The sequence below is a fragment of the Puma concolor genome, chromosome B3 (assembly GCF_028749965.1).
Source record: "Puma concolor isolate L17-30 chromosome B3, mPumCon1.1.hap2, whole genome shotgun sequence".
Classification (NCBI taxonomy): Eukaryota; Metazoa; Chordata; class Mammalia; order Carnivora; family Felidae; genus Puma; species Puma concolor.
The window spans coordinates 27,007,658-27,024,304 of record NC_141672.1 but is presented as its reverse complement, the minus strand read 5'-3'; the positions used below and the strand labels follow the sequence as shown (position 1 = coordinate 27,024,304).

General features: G+C 46.7%; 1 long non-coding RNA gene across 2 annotated transcripts in view; it reads right to left on the bottom strand.

Moving 5' to 3' along the window:
* Positions 1-413: 413 nt before the first annotated feature.
* The window catches only part of LOC147579819 (uncharacterized), a 149,125-nt gene continuing 132,891 nt past the window's right edge, over positions 414-16,647 (bottom strand). For both annotated transcript variants that reach the window (XR_015252157.1, XR_015252158.1), the window contains one exon: positions 414-11,583. This is a non-coding gene — a long non-coding RNA (uncharacterized LOC147579819). The remainder of the gene's footprint in view (positions 11,584-16,647) is intronic.

Here is a 16,647-nt window from a genome sequence, read left to right as displayed (position 1 = left end):
GGATACTCAGCATCTGTTCATCTAGACTGGGGGTTTGCCAACTTTTTTGGTAATAATCCAGATAGTAAATATTTTAGACTTTGTGGGCTGCATAATCTGTCATAACTACTCTACTCTGGAATAGGGCAAAAGTGGCCATAGATAATAGGTAGCCTGACAAGTATGGCTGTGTTGCAATAAAACTTTATTTACAAAAACAGGAGTAGTTTGTAGTTTGCTGACCTCTGGTTTAGATTGCTTCTTCATTTGGTTCTCTGGAGGAAGACTGCTAATCCTTCAATGTCTATTCTTGTAGTATGATAGTCTATAGTTTACATTTCATATCACTGTGTGTGTGTGTGTGTGTGTGTGTGTGTGTGTGTTTGAATCTTTAATGAAAAAAAGTACATATGAGAAGTCAGAAATGACAATAATTCGGTTAATAAATAAGATTATTATTATTATTACTACATATTATTAAAACACAAATACTCTGAGAGAGCTTAATAAAACACATGCCAACTGGACCACGGTGACAATGACATATACATGGCAGTTGTTCCTTTGAGGCCCTCCACTGCTCTCCAGATAAGTGAACTCTAATTGGGCCTGGAAGGCTCCTTGGTGAAAAATCTGATTCCAGCTCTGGAACAAGGAAAGGACAAGAGGAGCCCAAAACACCTCATTGTGCCAGACAATAATGTGTGCCAAAGAATAATGGAGACACAGAAACCATATTGAAGGGATGGCAAAATCTGGGACAATTTGATCATCAAAATTAATAGCAATTAATTGTAGCTCAATAAATAAAATAAGAACCCCCCCAATCCATATTGATTTAAATTGATAAACAAGTAAATGAGAAAGAAGGGATAATTTTTCCTTATAGTAGAATGCCAAGTAATAAACACAGAAGGGATGATGGAGTTAGAAAATCATCACTAAATGCTAGAACGATAGTGAAATGATGGTGAAACAATGGTGAAAGTCTGAGGAGGAGCAGGATATTTTCATAACCTTGAAGTATCTTCCCATAAATGACTTCTTCATTCCAGAGGGAACTTTGGTGACTTTACAATAGAGAAACCTAGTGGACATCTTCTTACCTAATGATCAAAGTTGATACCACTAATATTGGGGCAAATCAACATCATGTGCCTCCTGATATGATGCACTGAAAAGAACACAACATTGTTTCTGTGAAATTCCTGTCCAAATGCATCCATTCCATCTAATCATGAAAAAAAAACACATCAGACAAACCCAGAATGAAGGACTACAAAATAACTGGTCTGCTCTCTTAAAAAATAATGTCAAGATCAAGAAATGCAAGGAAAGGCTAAAGAAATATTACAGATCAAAGGAGATGGAAAGAAACATGACAGTTGGATGCACTCTGTAATCCTGTAGTCCTGAGTCCTGGACAGAGGAGGAAAGACAGCTAGAAAGGATACTAAAGGGACCATTGATGTAATGTGAATATCAACTGTGAATTCAAGGATGGTGTTGTATCAATGTTAAATGATTTGATAATTACGATGTTACACGATTTTAATAATTATGCTAAGGTTATGTGAGAGAATGTCTTTGTTCTTAGGGAAAAAACACTACAGTATTTAGGATGAAAGAAAAAAACTGCTTCTGGTAAGATGAGGAAATACTTCATGAACCAAAGTTGGGCTTTAAAATCAAACACTTCATAAGGCTGATCTAAGGTGATGGTACCTGGGAGTGTGGCGGTGGTTTCTGGCTAATATCATGCCTTGGATTACTAGACCCCACAGATATTATAGACCATTTACTATAATTACTATGTATTTTATAATCAGGAAAAAAGTAATTTTTTTTAAAGCTTGGGAGGGTATTCCAGGTAGAAGGAAAGAAACTGAGCAAATTTATAGTGGTGAGATATGCAAGTGGTTTGAGGTTCAAAATATGTCAAGGCTGTAGCAGATACGTAGTGGAAAAATAAGACTACAAAGTCTTATAAAAATAAGACTGAAAAGTTACAGTCAGATTACAAGGGATCTTAAATGTCATAGTAAGGAATGTTAATTTTCTTCAAGGGCAAAGGGAAGCCATTGAGATCTATCAAACAGAAAACTGACAAAGAGCTGAACTTTGGGACAATGACTCTGGTTGCATGTTCAGGTGGGATTAGAAGGTGTAGAACCTGGATTTGGAGAGATTTTTGCAAAAGGTGGGTGACAATACACTTATTTAGTCAATCTGGGAGCAGGGAAACAGGAGGAGAAGGGCATAGAGTCATCTGCCTTGAGTTGCTCTTTGAGGCTAGCAGAGCAATGGACTTATCCAATGGACTGAATGTTTGTATTCCCAGCCAAACTTGCATGTTGAAGTCCCAATCCCCAAAGCAATGGTATGTGCAAGTGGAACCTCGGGAAGGCAATTAGGGTCAGATAAGGTCATGAGAGAACAGCCCTCAGGATGGGATTAATGTCCTTATAAGAAGAGGAAAATCCCCCTCTCTCTGCTCATGGGAGGACACAGCAAGAAGACAGCCATCTACAAACCAGGAAGAGAACCCTCACCAGATGCCGAATCTGCCGTCAACTTGATCCTGGACTTCCAGCCTCCAGAACTGTAAGAAATAAATGTTGCTTGTTAAGCCCCAAGTCTACGTTCTTTGTTACAGCAGCCCCAGCAGACGGAGACAACTCGTCAGGGGGAAGAAGTGGACATGGCAGGACACAAAGAACTTCAGGAGGTACCTGAATCTAGGGGGCGGGAGGGGAAAGAAGAGCCAGCGAAGGAGATGTGAGTGATTAGGGATGAAGGAGGAGAGCCAGGAGGGGGCAAGGTCATAGACCTATGGGGAGAAGTGTCACAAAGGATGAGCAAGAGGTGGCCAGCAGGTGTGAGTGCTGCTGGGCAGCTGGGGGTGGTGGTTGTGTTGTTGCTGATGCTGTAGCATCCCGTTCAGTGGAGCAGGAGAGGAGAAGCCAGACTGGAAGGAGGAAATCGAGATGCCGGGTGAAGGCTACTGAAGAAGTTTGAAAAAGTTTGGTGGCGTTATGAAAGAGGAAGGTGAGAAGGTAAAACTTGAGGAAAACGGGGTTGAGGGATGTTTTGATTCCCTCTTGGGGCTGGAGCAGACCCCCCTCCCTGCGGCTCTGTAAGACTCTCAGAGGGCAGGCACACCTCCTTGGGTCAGGGAGACCCCTGGGTGGGCACAGCCACCTCATTCTGCCTGAGGGAATGACGGAGTGGCGTCACGGGCATAGCCAATGTCCCCTTGTACTTGGTTACAAATATGGATATTCTAAATCACCAGAGGTCTCAATTATGGACAAAGACAGGATACCTCAACAAGAAGACATTAACGAAGAAGAAAATAACAGGTGTAACAAGCAGAAAAACAGTGACAAATGCACATCATACATAGGCAGTGACAAGAAACAAATTCAGTGTTCCCATCTCCTCACACAGGAGTCTATTGGTCTAGGATGTCTTTTCATTGTCTACAATTCTATGTTCCTTTAAAAATTTCACTACCTAATTGTGATAATAATGATAATGGTAGGGGCACCTGGGTGGCTTAGTTGGTTAAGCGTCCAACTTCGGCTCAGGTCATGATCTCATGGTTTGTGGGTTTGAGCCCCACATCCAGCTCTGTACTGACAGCTCGGAGCCTGGAGCCTGCTTCAGATTCTGTGTCTCCCTCTCTCTCTCTGCCCTTCCTTCACTCACGCTGTCTCTCTCTCTCTCTCTCTCTCAAAAATAAACATTTAATTTGTTTTAATGAAAACAGAAAGAATCCTAACACATGGAGGGAGTGGGGGGCTCCTGTCTTTCCCCGGTGCCCTAGGGTTTCCCTGAGCTGACCCGGGAAGACTGCCTCCTTGAAGAGACCTGGCCACACTCCAGCCCAATGAATCCATCGAAGGTCCTGTTTGCAGAAAGAGAGAAAGAGAGAGAGAGAGGACAAGGCCTCACCATCCCTCCCAGCTCCTAGCATTCCTGCCTCTGCTCTGGCTGTGTGCCAGCCAGGGTCCTCCTCCCCTGGGGGTGGGTGGTACAGCTCTAGATAGTTGACAGGCGGCATGGCCCTGAGCTCACTGAAGGTCCTTGGTGTCCCTCTGATCCCCTTCCCAGGTCAGGGCCACAGGGGCGACACCTCCCAGGTACCTGCAGGTGCCCGATGGTCCCGGCTTCTCTAATCGGGGTCTCTGGCTGTCGAGTCTGTTGCTAGCACGGTGACTCTAACTGCCGTGTACTACAAATTAATTCATTCCTTTAGGCCTTGCTGTTCAGTAACTGGCTGTCACAGCGATCGCCCCAGGAGCTAATTGAGAGTTGCGATCCGTGGCAGTATTTCCATTAGCAGCATAATGACAGCAGCCACCGCGCACACGCAAATACACATGGAAGCAAAAACACATAGGTACATGTACACACACACACACACACACACACACACACACGCTAAACATATACACACACACAGGTGCCAGGCACACATATTCATCTGATTAGCCCCAGTGTGTTAGCACAGAAACAACTGGAAGGTCATGCTGCCAGGGCTGCCCGTAGTTTGGGAGCCCCTGTAAGAGGATGTGGACATGACACCCTGGGGGTGGGCCTGCGGGCCACTGCCAAGAGTGCAGGAGCTCACGCTGCTGAGCCTGCTGCCCAGGTGCTGGGGACCTGGCTTCCTCAGTTGACCTCCTTTGATCAGGGGGAGGAACCGGGTGGTGACCACGCAGAGACCCTGAGTGTGTGTGCACAGGCACAGAGGCTGGGACGGATAAGGAACAGGATCAACGGTTCTCATTCCAACCAAAGTTCACTGGGCCATCTCCTCGTGCTGCAGATGCAGGAGTTGGTGACCCTCAAAAGCCATTTGGCTCTAGGTCAGGCACCGTTATGGGCACCCAGCTGCCCTAGGCTGGATCCCCCCCCAGGGAGAGGCAGAGATGGGACGAGAGTGTGCTGGTTGGCTGGGATATGACCAGCAGCCCCAGGACAGGAGAGGGCTATTGGAAGTGGGGAGGGAGGTGAGGCAATGCGTGTGTGTGTGTGTGTGTGTGTGTGTGTGTGTGTGTGTGTACATGTACCTATGGGGGAGTGTGTGAGCCAGTCTCCCCTTCTGGAGGCAGAACAGGTGGGGTATTTGCCCTCCATTCCCAGCGGTTATTAAGGAGGGTCAAGGGTTGCTCCCAGGGGAGTCAGCTCCCTGGTGCTTCCAGCCTAATGCTGTATAGACCTAAACATGCTTCCTCAGCCAACAGGTACTCAGCGAGTACCTGCAGGGTGAGTGCACAGAGGGTGCGGAGAGGAGGGGTGAGCGCACAGAGGGTAGGCCACACCAGCAGCCTTTTCCTCAGTGGCGCACAAGACAGACCCAGTCTCTTTCTCTAAGAAGCTTATTTCAGATGAACCAGACCAGGGCATCAAGTTCAGGAGTCAAGTTCAGGAGTCAGGACAGCAGTGGTTCAGAGCCAAGCCCTGGCATCCAGTGAAGCAGGGTAGAGGATGGCTTTGGCCATGAACCCCTCCACCTACTGGTGCTCCACCAGGCCCCGAACCAAGGCCTCCGTGTCTCGTTCTATACCATCTCCAGCCACTCCCCTGCACCTCCAGCTTCAGCGGCATCTGTAGACAAGAGACCCCCACTCAGGTAACTCTAGTCCAGCCTCCCCTCCAAGCCCTAGTTTGTGTGTCCGACTCCCTATCTGACACCCCCACTTGGAAGTTGTGAAGGCATAAGACACTAACATGGTCAAAACCAAACTCACCGGTCCCCTCCTCCCCAGACACCTGGTCCTCTGTAATGTGTCCCATCTCAGGACGTGGCAGCCATTCCATTCTCAAGCTGGAAGCCTAGGACCCAGCCAGGACACCTCCTTTCCCATGTCACTGATGGCCCATCTCTACCAGGTTTTGTTGATTTTACCTCGCTCTTGTATCTCCACTGCCACCAGTCTAATCTAAGCCCCTTCCCAGGCAAATACAAGACAGGCACTCAAAAAATATCTGATGAGGCGCCTGGGTGGCTCAGTCGATTAAGCATCAGGCTCTTGATTTTGGCTCAGGTCATGATCTCACAGTTTGTGAGTTCAAGCCCCAAATAGGGCTCTGTGCTGAAGTGTGGAGCCTGCTTGGGATTCTCCTCTCTCTTTCTCTGCCCCTCCTCTCTCTCTCCAAATAAATAAATAAACTTTAAAAATATATATCTGATGAAGGCTCTACTCTACTCTACCAGGGGCCTGCAATGACATCCCACAGGGGCATGCCATCCACTTCTTAATCTGGGTTGTTCCATAGATAAACAAAAAGAAGCATTCCAACCAAACAAATTATAAAGCCCAGTCTGGTGGATCCATTCTAAGTGAATTATAATTAATAAACTTTCTGTACTAGTGATAGAAAATATGACTCAAACTCATGGCTCAAGCAAAGTAAGGAAGAGAGGTGGTGGTAATTTAATGACTCAGATAACTAAAAAGACCAATAGTAGAGCTTCAGGCAAGGCTTGATCTAGGGGCTACTGAGAACATCAAACCCCAATTTCTCTCTGTTGATCTTTTGATTCCACTTTTTCTATGTGAGTTCCATTCTCTGGGAAGTTCTGACCTCACAATGGCAAAGTGGCTGCTAGAGGTCCAAACTGCAGGGTTGCAAGTTCAAAACTAGAAGAAAGAATTCTCCTTTTCTGTACAAGTTCAGGGAATCACTGTGATTGCATTAATTTGAAGCATGTGCCCATCCACCTTTGTGACCAGGGGGATTGAATATGTTTATTGACCAGGCTCGGAAGCCTCGGATGGGGCCCTATATAGTCTAAGAGTAAGGAGGACACATCTCCAAAAGGGGATCCAAGAGCTATGTACTCAAAGAAGGGAACTGGAAGCCCAGGGCAGAGACCACAGACAACAAATACTCACTATTAATACATACTGCAAACAAGAGGATGCTTTGCCCGGGACCAGCAGGACCCTTGGATGGAAGGCCACGGGAGCTGGTTAGTGCAAGCCATTAACTGTGCAGCAGTCATCTGAAAAGAGCTCTGGGCATGAATCACCTGCTCCAAAGTCCACTACACAGGTGCAAGGCCACACTCTGCATGCATGTGATGCAAGGATGGGGGTGGGGGAAGGGCCTGGGGTCATTCTGCTTTCCCCAGGATTCCACTTACGGATCACAGTGCCTCTCATTTCGTGAACTGGGCTGAATAGCGTGCCTCCCAAAAGTGCATGCCCGCCTGGAACCTCAGAATATGAACTTATTTGGAAATCGGGTCTTTCCAGATGTAATTAGTCAAAATAAAGTCATACCGGATTGGGGGTACCCTAGATCCTATACAACTGATGTCCCTGTAAGAAGAGGAGAGGATCCACAGGGACACAGACATGCAGAGAAGAAAGCCATGTGGCGACAGAAACAGATCAGAGTCAGCCAAGGAGTGCCAAGGGTTGCCAGCAGCCACCAGAAATGAAGAGCTGGGAGGGAAAGATTCTTCCCTAGAGCCTTCAGAAAGAGCATGGCTCTGCTGACACCTTGACTAGGGACCCCTGTCCTCCACAGCTGTGAGAGAATAAATTTCTGTTGTTTAAGCCCCCACATTTGTAGCAGCCTCAGGAATCGAACACTCTCGGGCTGGCCTTGCTGTCCAGCTCCATTTCCTAAATAGCCACCCTCTCAACCACTGCAGACACAGGCAGGCATTTTGGTGCGTAGCAAACATTTTTGGAAGTTTGGAGGAGTTTTATTTGGTCACATCAGCAACCCAATGTGACCCTCATGACACTCTGCTGCCCTTTTCTCCCATCTGCCTTTCCTCCCAAGTTCCCTCAGAAACTCAACTCCCTCAATTTATTGTGCAGGATGATCTAGGCCCCTGGTTTTCCTTGCTCTGGGCTCACCTGACCCTCCGAAGCCCTCTGCTGAGCTCTGCAAAGACCAGTTAGTTACTACAGGCCTCACTGCTCAGCCATAGAAAACACGGCAGGTGTTTGGACCTTTCTGTCTTTCTCCTCTTCCTCTCACAGGTCTTAGCTAGAGGAAGAAAGGAATAGAGAGCTTAATTTCCTTACTCATTTGAATGATTCTTTCCTCCCTAGAAAGCAGAAACAGTTATACTCTGTTTGGTTTTAAGTAGCTTTTTTAAAGAAAAAAACAAAAACAAAAAAAACCCACCAAGCCTAGGAAGGCCATGTCTTCTGCCATGGGGTGCAGGGCCACGACTGATCTTTAATTAGCTTTGGCGACCCTTTATCCACGTGGATCCACCTTGGCTCCAAATTGTGCCCCATTCCCAACTGCCACAGAGAGATAGGCCATCTTCCCAGCTCCTGCTGGAGGACCTTGCTCCCCGATCTGTGGCCGTTTTGATGGTCAGAGCAGACGGACATCTGCTCTGGGATCTCAGAGTCCATCAAGTGAGGAAACGGAGGCTCAAGAGGAGAGGGACTTGCCTGGGGCCGCCCAGCAGGTGGCGAGAACAGGGTCTCTTGTCTCTTTCAGCCTAGTCTGCTGCAGACAACGTGCTGTCCAGCTGTTTTAAAGCACTCTCCTTGCCTGTTTGCTAAGGTTTTCTCAAATTTCCCCATTTAAACTTGATCTCAGATTGTCTCCATAGGGCTTTGGTTAACATGTTAAATTCTGGGGCGCCGGGGTGGCTCAGTCGGTTAAGCGTCTGACTTCAGCCCAGGTCATGATCTCGCGGTTGGTGAGTTCGTGCCCCGCATTGGGCTCTGTGCTGACAGCTCAGAGCCTGGAGCCCGCTTTGGATTCTGTGTCTCCCACTCTCTCTGCCTCTTCCCCACTCAGGCCCCATTTTAAAAAAATGTTCACGCACTGCCTCAAAGGTAGCATATTGTCAGCATTTGGCACTATAGTAATAGTAATTCATTACAAGGATGATAGCTCACACATTTAGCCTTACAGAGTGCTTTTCCATATAACTCAACCAGCAACTATTTTGTCCCCCAGAGGATATCTGGCAATGCCTAAAACCAGTTTTGATTGTCACAACTGGGAGTTGCTACTGGCATCTAGTGGGTAGAAGCCGGAGACACCGTGAAACATTCTACCAAGTACAGAACAATACCCACGACAAAGAGTTATCTAGCTTAAAACATTAGTGGTGTGGTTGTTAAGAAACACTGCCATAGATCATGTCATTTAGTCCTCCTACAGCCTTCCAAAGTGGAACTTTCCAACCTGGGTGCCAGGGGCGCCAATGGGTTACATACACACAGTGAAACCTCCCCTTCACCCTTGAGGCAGACAGGTAGGGCCCAGGAGCACCCCAGGCCCACTTGCATCTGGCTATTTACAGACTCCTGCTCTTGCAAAAGTGGCCAAAGCTGAGGAGGAAAGTGCTTAGCAAGTGTTCTCCAGTCTCTCGCTTGGAGTGAAATCCCTATTCCAAAGGGAAGTCAACTGAGACCCAGGAGGCCTGCCAGTTACAAAGTCACACAATTAAGTGCTGGTTCTAGGATTAGGGAAAAACCAAAGCAGAATTTTTTGATGCTCACCATGTAATATAAAGAATGAATGACAATTGCTATTTTATGAATAAAGAAATTATTGCTGAGATTAATTTAACCAGGGTCATATAGGACATAAGTAGAAAAAATGGATTCAAACTCAACACCTGTCCTATTCCAAAGCTTGTGCCTCTCTCCCAACATATAACAGGTGTTGGGTCTTACTCCCCTCGTGGCTGAGCTCAGCATAACACGCGGTACACAAAAGGCACTCGATAAATACTTGTAAAGTGAACAGAGCCATCGCTCTTTCCATCCTTGGCTTAGGTATCCAGATTGAGGACTACTGGATACCTCTGAGTGAACTGGCATTTCCCACAGCAACTCCTGCTAGAACTCTGTCTCCACCAACCTTGCCCCTCCTTTCCAAGGTAGTAGGTAGGATGGAAAGAAGGTGAGGCTACATGCCAGGAGGCCTCATTGGACTTCTGTCTCTTTTTCTAGAATGTTAAGAAAGTTGAAAAGATCATAAGACCCCTTCTGAGGTTGGCCGAATAATGGTACCCAAAGACGTCCTGTTGTAATCTCCAAGGGATGACTAATTTCTCTAACGGCTACCTATTGGACACCTACCAAAGCTGGCACTGATATAGACACAAGAGGAGCAGTGGTGAGCAAAGTAAGATAAGCCCCTGCTCTCGGGGAACTTGTCCCCCAGCGTGGAGGGGCCACTGGGGCTGCTGACAACAATCCAAATATGTGCACAAGGCTTTATGGTCTTTGGCATTCCTCAGTAGCCACATGTATGCTGAGGTCCAGGCAGGGAAGCCACCAATTCCCTCACTGGAACCTGTGAGTCAGGTCCCCCTCTGGAGGATGGGGATCCAATTGCTCGATCCAATTGATAGAGGATTTCCACACATAAAATGTCACTAAAGATAAGCTCACAATCCAAAATTACAAAACTCACAAGGAAATAGTACACTATGAGAGAATGATGGCAGATATAAGAGATGATAAGTTCAGATCCCCAAGAAATTCAGGTAAAGAGACTATAGGCACAACCCCGTGAATATCCTAAAATCTACTCAATTGTACTCTTTAAAAAGGTGAATTTCATGGCATGTGAATTATATCTCAATAAAGCTGTTATTCAAGAAAAAGGCCACAGTGTGGAGACTATCATATACATAGGTTTAAAATGACTAAAATCACATTATCTTCCTGTGGGGATTATTTAAGAATTAGAGAAAATGTATAATTGGCACAAAATAAGCACCCAGTAAGTAGTATCAGTTATGATTATTCAGTGCTTATGAATTTATCCTCATTTTCACATTTCCTAAGCTCCTTATCATCTATCAAAATGTACCTGTGCAGTGTCCCCATTCTTTTAGAGCCTTAGCACCACATTCTCTCAATTCTAAGACACCAACAATTATAACACATGCCATCAATTCCATAAAAGTTTTCTTAACTAAAGCAATATATCAAATATACTTATCTCTTCTAAGTTGCATTCTAATTCTGGAAATATTAAGATGAGAAAAACACATTTAAATTTATAGTACTTGATAAAGTTATTTGTGGTAATGTGATAATGGATGCCACTGAGCAGCTGACATAATGTTTTTTGGCTCTAAATCCTACATCATCGAAAGGCTGGCAGCCAGAGGCTGGCAATGTTAGAGGCTGGAGCATGACATGAGTGTCGCGGCCGTGATGTTTGTCCCCAAGGCAGTGGAGCCCACGGGCCTGAAGCAGAAAGGGAGACAACTCAACAAGGGAAATTGTTTTTGTAGCACATAGGCTGCATTGGCTCAGTCTTCATCTTCCTATCAAGGACGTGATACTTACTCAGTGTTTGGTGTCATCGCCTACATGGGGCCTCTCCTGCCTCCTGGGTCTCAGTTTCCCAAGCTATACGACTCTATTAAGGAACAGGACTCTATTTTCCAATGGACCACAACAAGTAGAGGCTTATTCGGCTCAAAGCTCAGCAGGATTGAGTTCTCTTTCTTCCTCACCCCTCTTTGTTCTTCCCTGTGAGAGGGGATAAAGTCTTCAACAGAGAGTATTGTGGCCAAGGACAGTGCCCAATCTGAAGGTTTCAAGGATCCACTACTGGCCAGGACCACAAAGCTGGGACCTGTAAGGAGGGAAGAAGGGAAAAGAAGTAAAGGGGCAGGGAGACAAGGAAAGAAAGGATTTGCAGGTGCCCATACATGGCTGATTTTGACCACCCCGAAAGATCATATAATGGTGGTGATTTAACAATGGGATTTAATGATGCATAAAATGCTATCACAGAAGTAAATGTGAAATTCAACCTCCCTTCACCCACGATGATGGAGCAAGAAAGCTTGGGTCATCAAGACAAAGGGTCTCATATATATGCCAATGTCTCTTAAACTTTGGCATATATGTGAATCACCTGAGGAGCTTGTCAAAAGGCAGATTCCGATTGAGGAGGTCTGGGGTGGCACCTGAGATTCTGCATTCCTAACAAGTGCCCAGGTGATGCCAATGCTACTGGTCTCTGAACCATACTTTAGTTGGCCAATATTCTACCATATTGGACTGGACCAATATTCACTCATTCAGTCAGTTATTCAACAAATACTTGTTGAGCACCTACTACAGGCCACACAATGAATATTCCAAGTGCTGGAGATACCAAATAGGAAAGACCAAACAGAACATAGAGCTTACATTCTAAATGACAATATGGGATGAATTAATGATGGAAGCTTGTGTGTGGTGCAATGTAGAAATGAAGATGTAACAAAACCACATTTCTCATGTGACAATTTATCTTGCCAACCCAAACTCTAATCTTTGTTCATTGAAGGAGAGGGCAGGAAGCGGTGGGAGAAGAGAGGGGATCCTGGCCACTCAGGAGTGTTTCTTAAACTCTCTGGTCTTCAGGTTCTTTTAAAGAGGAGCTTACGCTAACTTTACACTATCATCGTGAGGCACTTGATATATGGCGACTGCTATCATTTTATTATTACCGGCCAAAGTGTGAAAATGCAGCTGCTGGAGTCTGTGTCTCCCCTGCACCCCCACCTGGAGTTCTCCATCCTCCCCCACCACCCTTGCCTCCTGGAGCCACAAGGCTACCCTGATGAGCTGTGCAGCTTACTGTGAAATGCGTTGCATTTTCTCCCCAGCTGCCTCCTGATTGCAGTATTTACTTTTAATCTCCTGTGCCTCAATGCCCGATAAAAACTTTGTCACATTAGATGGTGACAGATGGGGGAAAGAAGGGGGGTAGCCCTGCGAGGGAGCATCGGGGGCTGCGCAACAATCCTTCACCACGCCAATTACGTCCTTCGGTGCTCCCCGGCATGGGCACCCATGTCAACGCAGAGGGAAATGGAAAAGCATAAATAAAGACAAAACCAGGCTCGGCGAGGCTTTAATCTGCAGAATAACATTTCTCATTTGTGTGAAATATCACTGGATCCTCTCCCTATGCTCGGGGAGGCACACATGATTGCACACGCACACACCCTGAGGGAGACAGGGGTTCCCAGCCCCCTGTGGGGAGTGTTAACTATGTGCCACAAGGCTTGGAGCTGGGTTAACCCATCCCATGTTCCCAACTGGGCTGTCAGGAATGCTTGCTCCTTCCAGTAGGCATTCGAGGGGAAGAAGGGAGACAGAAACTGGCAGAGAGGGGAATGTAAATGGTTAAGAAATTAGGCTGGTGATCAGAATCGGTTCTGCTTTCACAATAGTGGGATGATTCCTTCATAATAATACCTGTGATGGTGCTTAACACTTTCCAAACCTCTTCTTTCACAGGTAAACTTCTTGATCCTCGACAATGCTGTGAAGCAATTAAAAACACACCCTCCTAAGTTTTCAAAACATGTCTGTTTTCTCTCTCTCTCTCTCTCTCTGTGTGGAGGTGTGGACTAACTTCCTGGTTGCCCTAGGGCTGGGGGTGAGAAACGGAGGGTTCCTCCTGGGCCCCTCTTTGTTCTCCATAACCTGGTGTGTGCGTAAGAAGGGAGAGACAGAGACAGAGACAGAGACAGAGACAGAGACGACAGCCCGGCTGACTATTTAGCTAGAAGACAAGGCCTCAAGTAAATTGGGGTGACTCCATAATATTATTCTTAATGAACTACATATTTCTATGTTTAACAAAACTACCCACAGTTTCCTCTCATGTAGGCTCAAATTTTCTCAGATAATCCTTTTCTTGCCTTCATAAGATCCTGAGTTCAAAGGCCCCTCCAGGATTGGGACTTGAGTCCACATGTATGGGGTCCACATGGAGATTCCAGATAAACAACACCCATGCGGTGTTTCTCAAAGTGTGACCGGGAGACGTGCAACACAAGAAGCTGGGGTACTTGCTCAAAATTCAGTTTCCTGCGGCTTCTGTGAGAAGCGTTCCTCTTTCTCAATGGTGGTCTTCCCACCAAAGTCCAAGAACTGGGTCCCACTGGTTCCAGTTTTTCTGGCTTGAGTCCTGTGCTGCCCAGAACCAGCCGTATGGCCGGAGAGGGGGGCAGGGCTGGAACCCTCTGTCAGGCGAGACAACTGGACAAGGGTGTTTTCCAAGAGAAACTGACAGCCGTGAGAGACAGATTTTGAGTCCACAAAGGAAGCTTTTTCCAAAACGACAGCTGACCAGTATCTGATAAGCTCTGTGCTAAGGAGTGAGCTCCTGGTTCCTGGGAGTCCTCGAGCAGACACCGGCTGACCAGGAATCAGGTTTGCTGCAGGCAGCTAAGGAGCTGGAATAAATGAGGGCCCTGCACTAGTCCTGTATGGCTGCTGTAACCAGTGACCACAAGCTTTGTGGCGTCGAACAACACAGACATATTATTTTACAGTTCCGTAGTTTAGAGATCTAACGTGAGATGCACTAGCCTAAAATCCAGGTGTCAGCAGACTGTGGTCCTTTCTGGGGGCTCCGGGGAGGATCTGCTGCCTCGCTTTCCCCCTTATTGAGGCCACTTGCATCCCTTGACCTGTGGTCCCCTCCCTCCATCTTCAAAGACGGCATGGCCAGCTGAGTCCATTCCCCGTCACCTCTCTCTGACCTTCTCTTCTGCCTCCGGCTTCCACGTGGAAGGATCCTTGTGATCATATTGGGCCATTCTGGATAATCCAGGACAATCTTCCTATTTTAAGGTCAGCGACCTTCATTTCATCTACAGCTTTAGTTCTGTTTTGCACAGAGTCCCAAGTTCAGGGGATGAGGATGGGGACATCTTTGAGGGGCGTTATTGTGCTTACCCTCGGACCTCCACTCCCTTCCTGGCCAGGGATTCAGTGGTCCTATAACTGATTGGATCACTGGGTCTTTTTGAGCAGGGCAGAGCCTGCGACCCAACCGGGTACAACAGTAACACCCTTCAGATGTGCCCCCGGCCCCCTAGAGCACAGCACATGTGATTGTTTGCTTTGAAACCAGAAGGCAGGTTACACAGTAATTACCTCTTTGTCTATTAGCAGCAATTACACTCAAGTCAGTAGGAGGTCCAGAATGACTGTGGACGTGAGCTCTTTCTCAGGAAATGCTATTAAGGGTAACTAAAAAGTTGTTATATAGCACTTGAAATTATAGTGTCCCCTGCCTTAAAAGATCCCTGCCATCTCCCAGAGAGGGGAGAGAGAGTGAGGCAGCAGGTGGGTCGTGGGGAAGAGCCTTCTCCCCCTGAATCCTCATGATCCCTTGAAAGTTGCAATGATCTGGGCCTTGGTAGTGCCCAAAGGTAGCGATCTGTAAGAACAGCTATTCGTTGCTCCTTCCTGGGTGACAGGCATAGGGCTGGGGCTTTATGCACCCCAGAGCCAAGTTCCTGAGTGACGCTCACTCCTCAGGGCCTTCCAAGGCTGAGAGGAACACCGAATCCGTGTTTCAAGGATGGAGGTGCTGAGGCCTCCAGGGATGGGGCTAAGCGGTCCAAGTGGGAGCTGGGAAAGGTGTTCTGGCCTCAGCCTGCCAGAACCATCCCACGCCAGCCTCATGTCCTTGGCAAATGCACGGAGTGAGAAACAGCACTGAGCAGGGGAACTGCCAGAGAGAAGCTTGTTTCTAAAGCATGCAGTTTGGAGAAGAGGGAGGCTGGCTAGTGGCCGCAGCCAGGGTGTGGAGGGGCTTCGCCTCTTATGTTTAAGAGTTTACTCTGTCGTCATCAGGAACCAGTGAAGAGATGGGTAGGGACATGGTTTTACTCTTTAGACAGATCTTTCTGTTGGCTGTATAGATAAGGGGCCAGCAAACTTTTCTGGGAAAGGACTAGATAGTAAATATTTTAGGCTTTGCCGGCCATCTGCTCTCTGTCACAATCACGGAACTCTACTGTTGTGTAAAAACAGCCAAGACCCGATGTAACTGAAGGAGCATGGCTCTGTTCTGATAAAACTTTATTTACAAAAGCAGGCTGTGGGCCAGATTTTCCCCACAGGCCATGGTTTGTCAACCCCTGGTCTAGATGATGGATTTGAAGAGCATGTGTATTCTATGTTCCTGTAACTCATGTGGATTCCCATCCGTTGCTCTTTTATTCATTGGTGTATTTAAATGGATCATTGGACTGGTGCAAATGACAATTAACAGTGATAGCAATTTATCATATTAATATAAGTTTTATAGTTTGCAGAGTTCTTTCATATAAGCTATTTCACATGATCTGTCCATAATGTGGGCACATAAAGACTCAGAGATGTTAAGTGACTTGCTCAGAGTTGCACAGCTCATAAGCAGTTTGTTTCTGTTTAAGAGCAGTTTTGCCAAGGGTAGCATATCCCAGCTCCATGTTTTCCTTTCATTAGTAAGAAAATGTGACACTTGATTGAGCAGTTCATTCTTTGGAGATGTCGTAGGATGGCAGGAAGTCCTACCCAGTTTCTAAATTCCAGAAAGCAGACTAGAGAGCAAGGGTGGGTCTCAGGCATGGGGCTGGGCTACACAGTGGGGAAGGTCTTCGGGATTGTGGCTAGGCCTCCTCTCTCTCTCTCTCTCTCTCTGCACCAAGCCAAGAGGATGATTGCTCTCAGGAGGATGACAGCTGTATCCAGAAATTCAGCTCCTGGAACGTGGCTTCAGAAAGATGATGTTGATTGACATGGGCCAGGCTAAAGGAATATGGAGTCGAATAAACATACAGAGGAGGGGGTTGCAAACCATTTCCTGGAGTGGCAGGAAGCCTGGCATTTCAGGCCCAAATTCAAGACAATTAATATT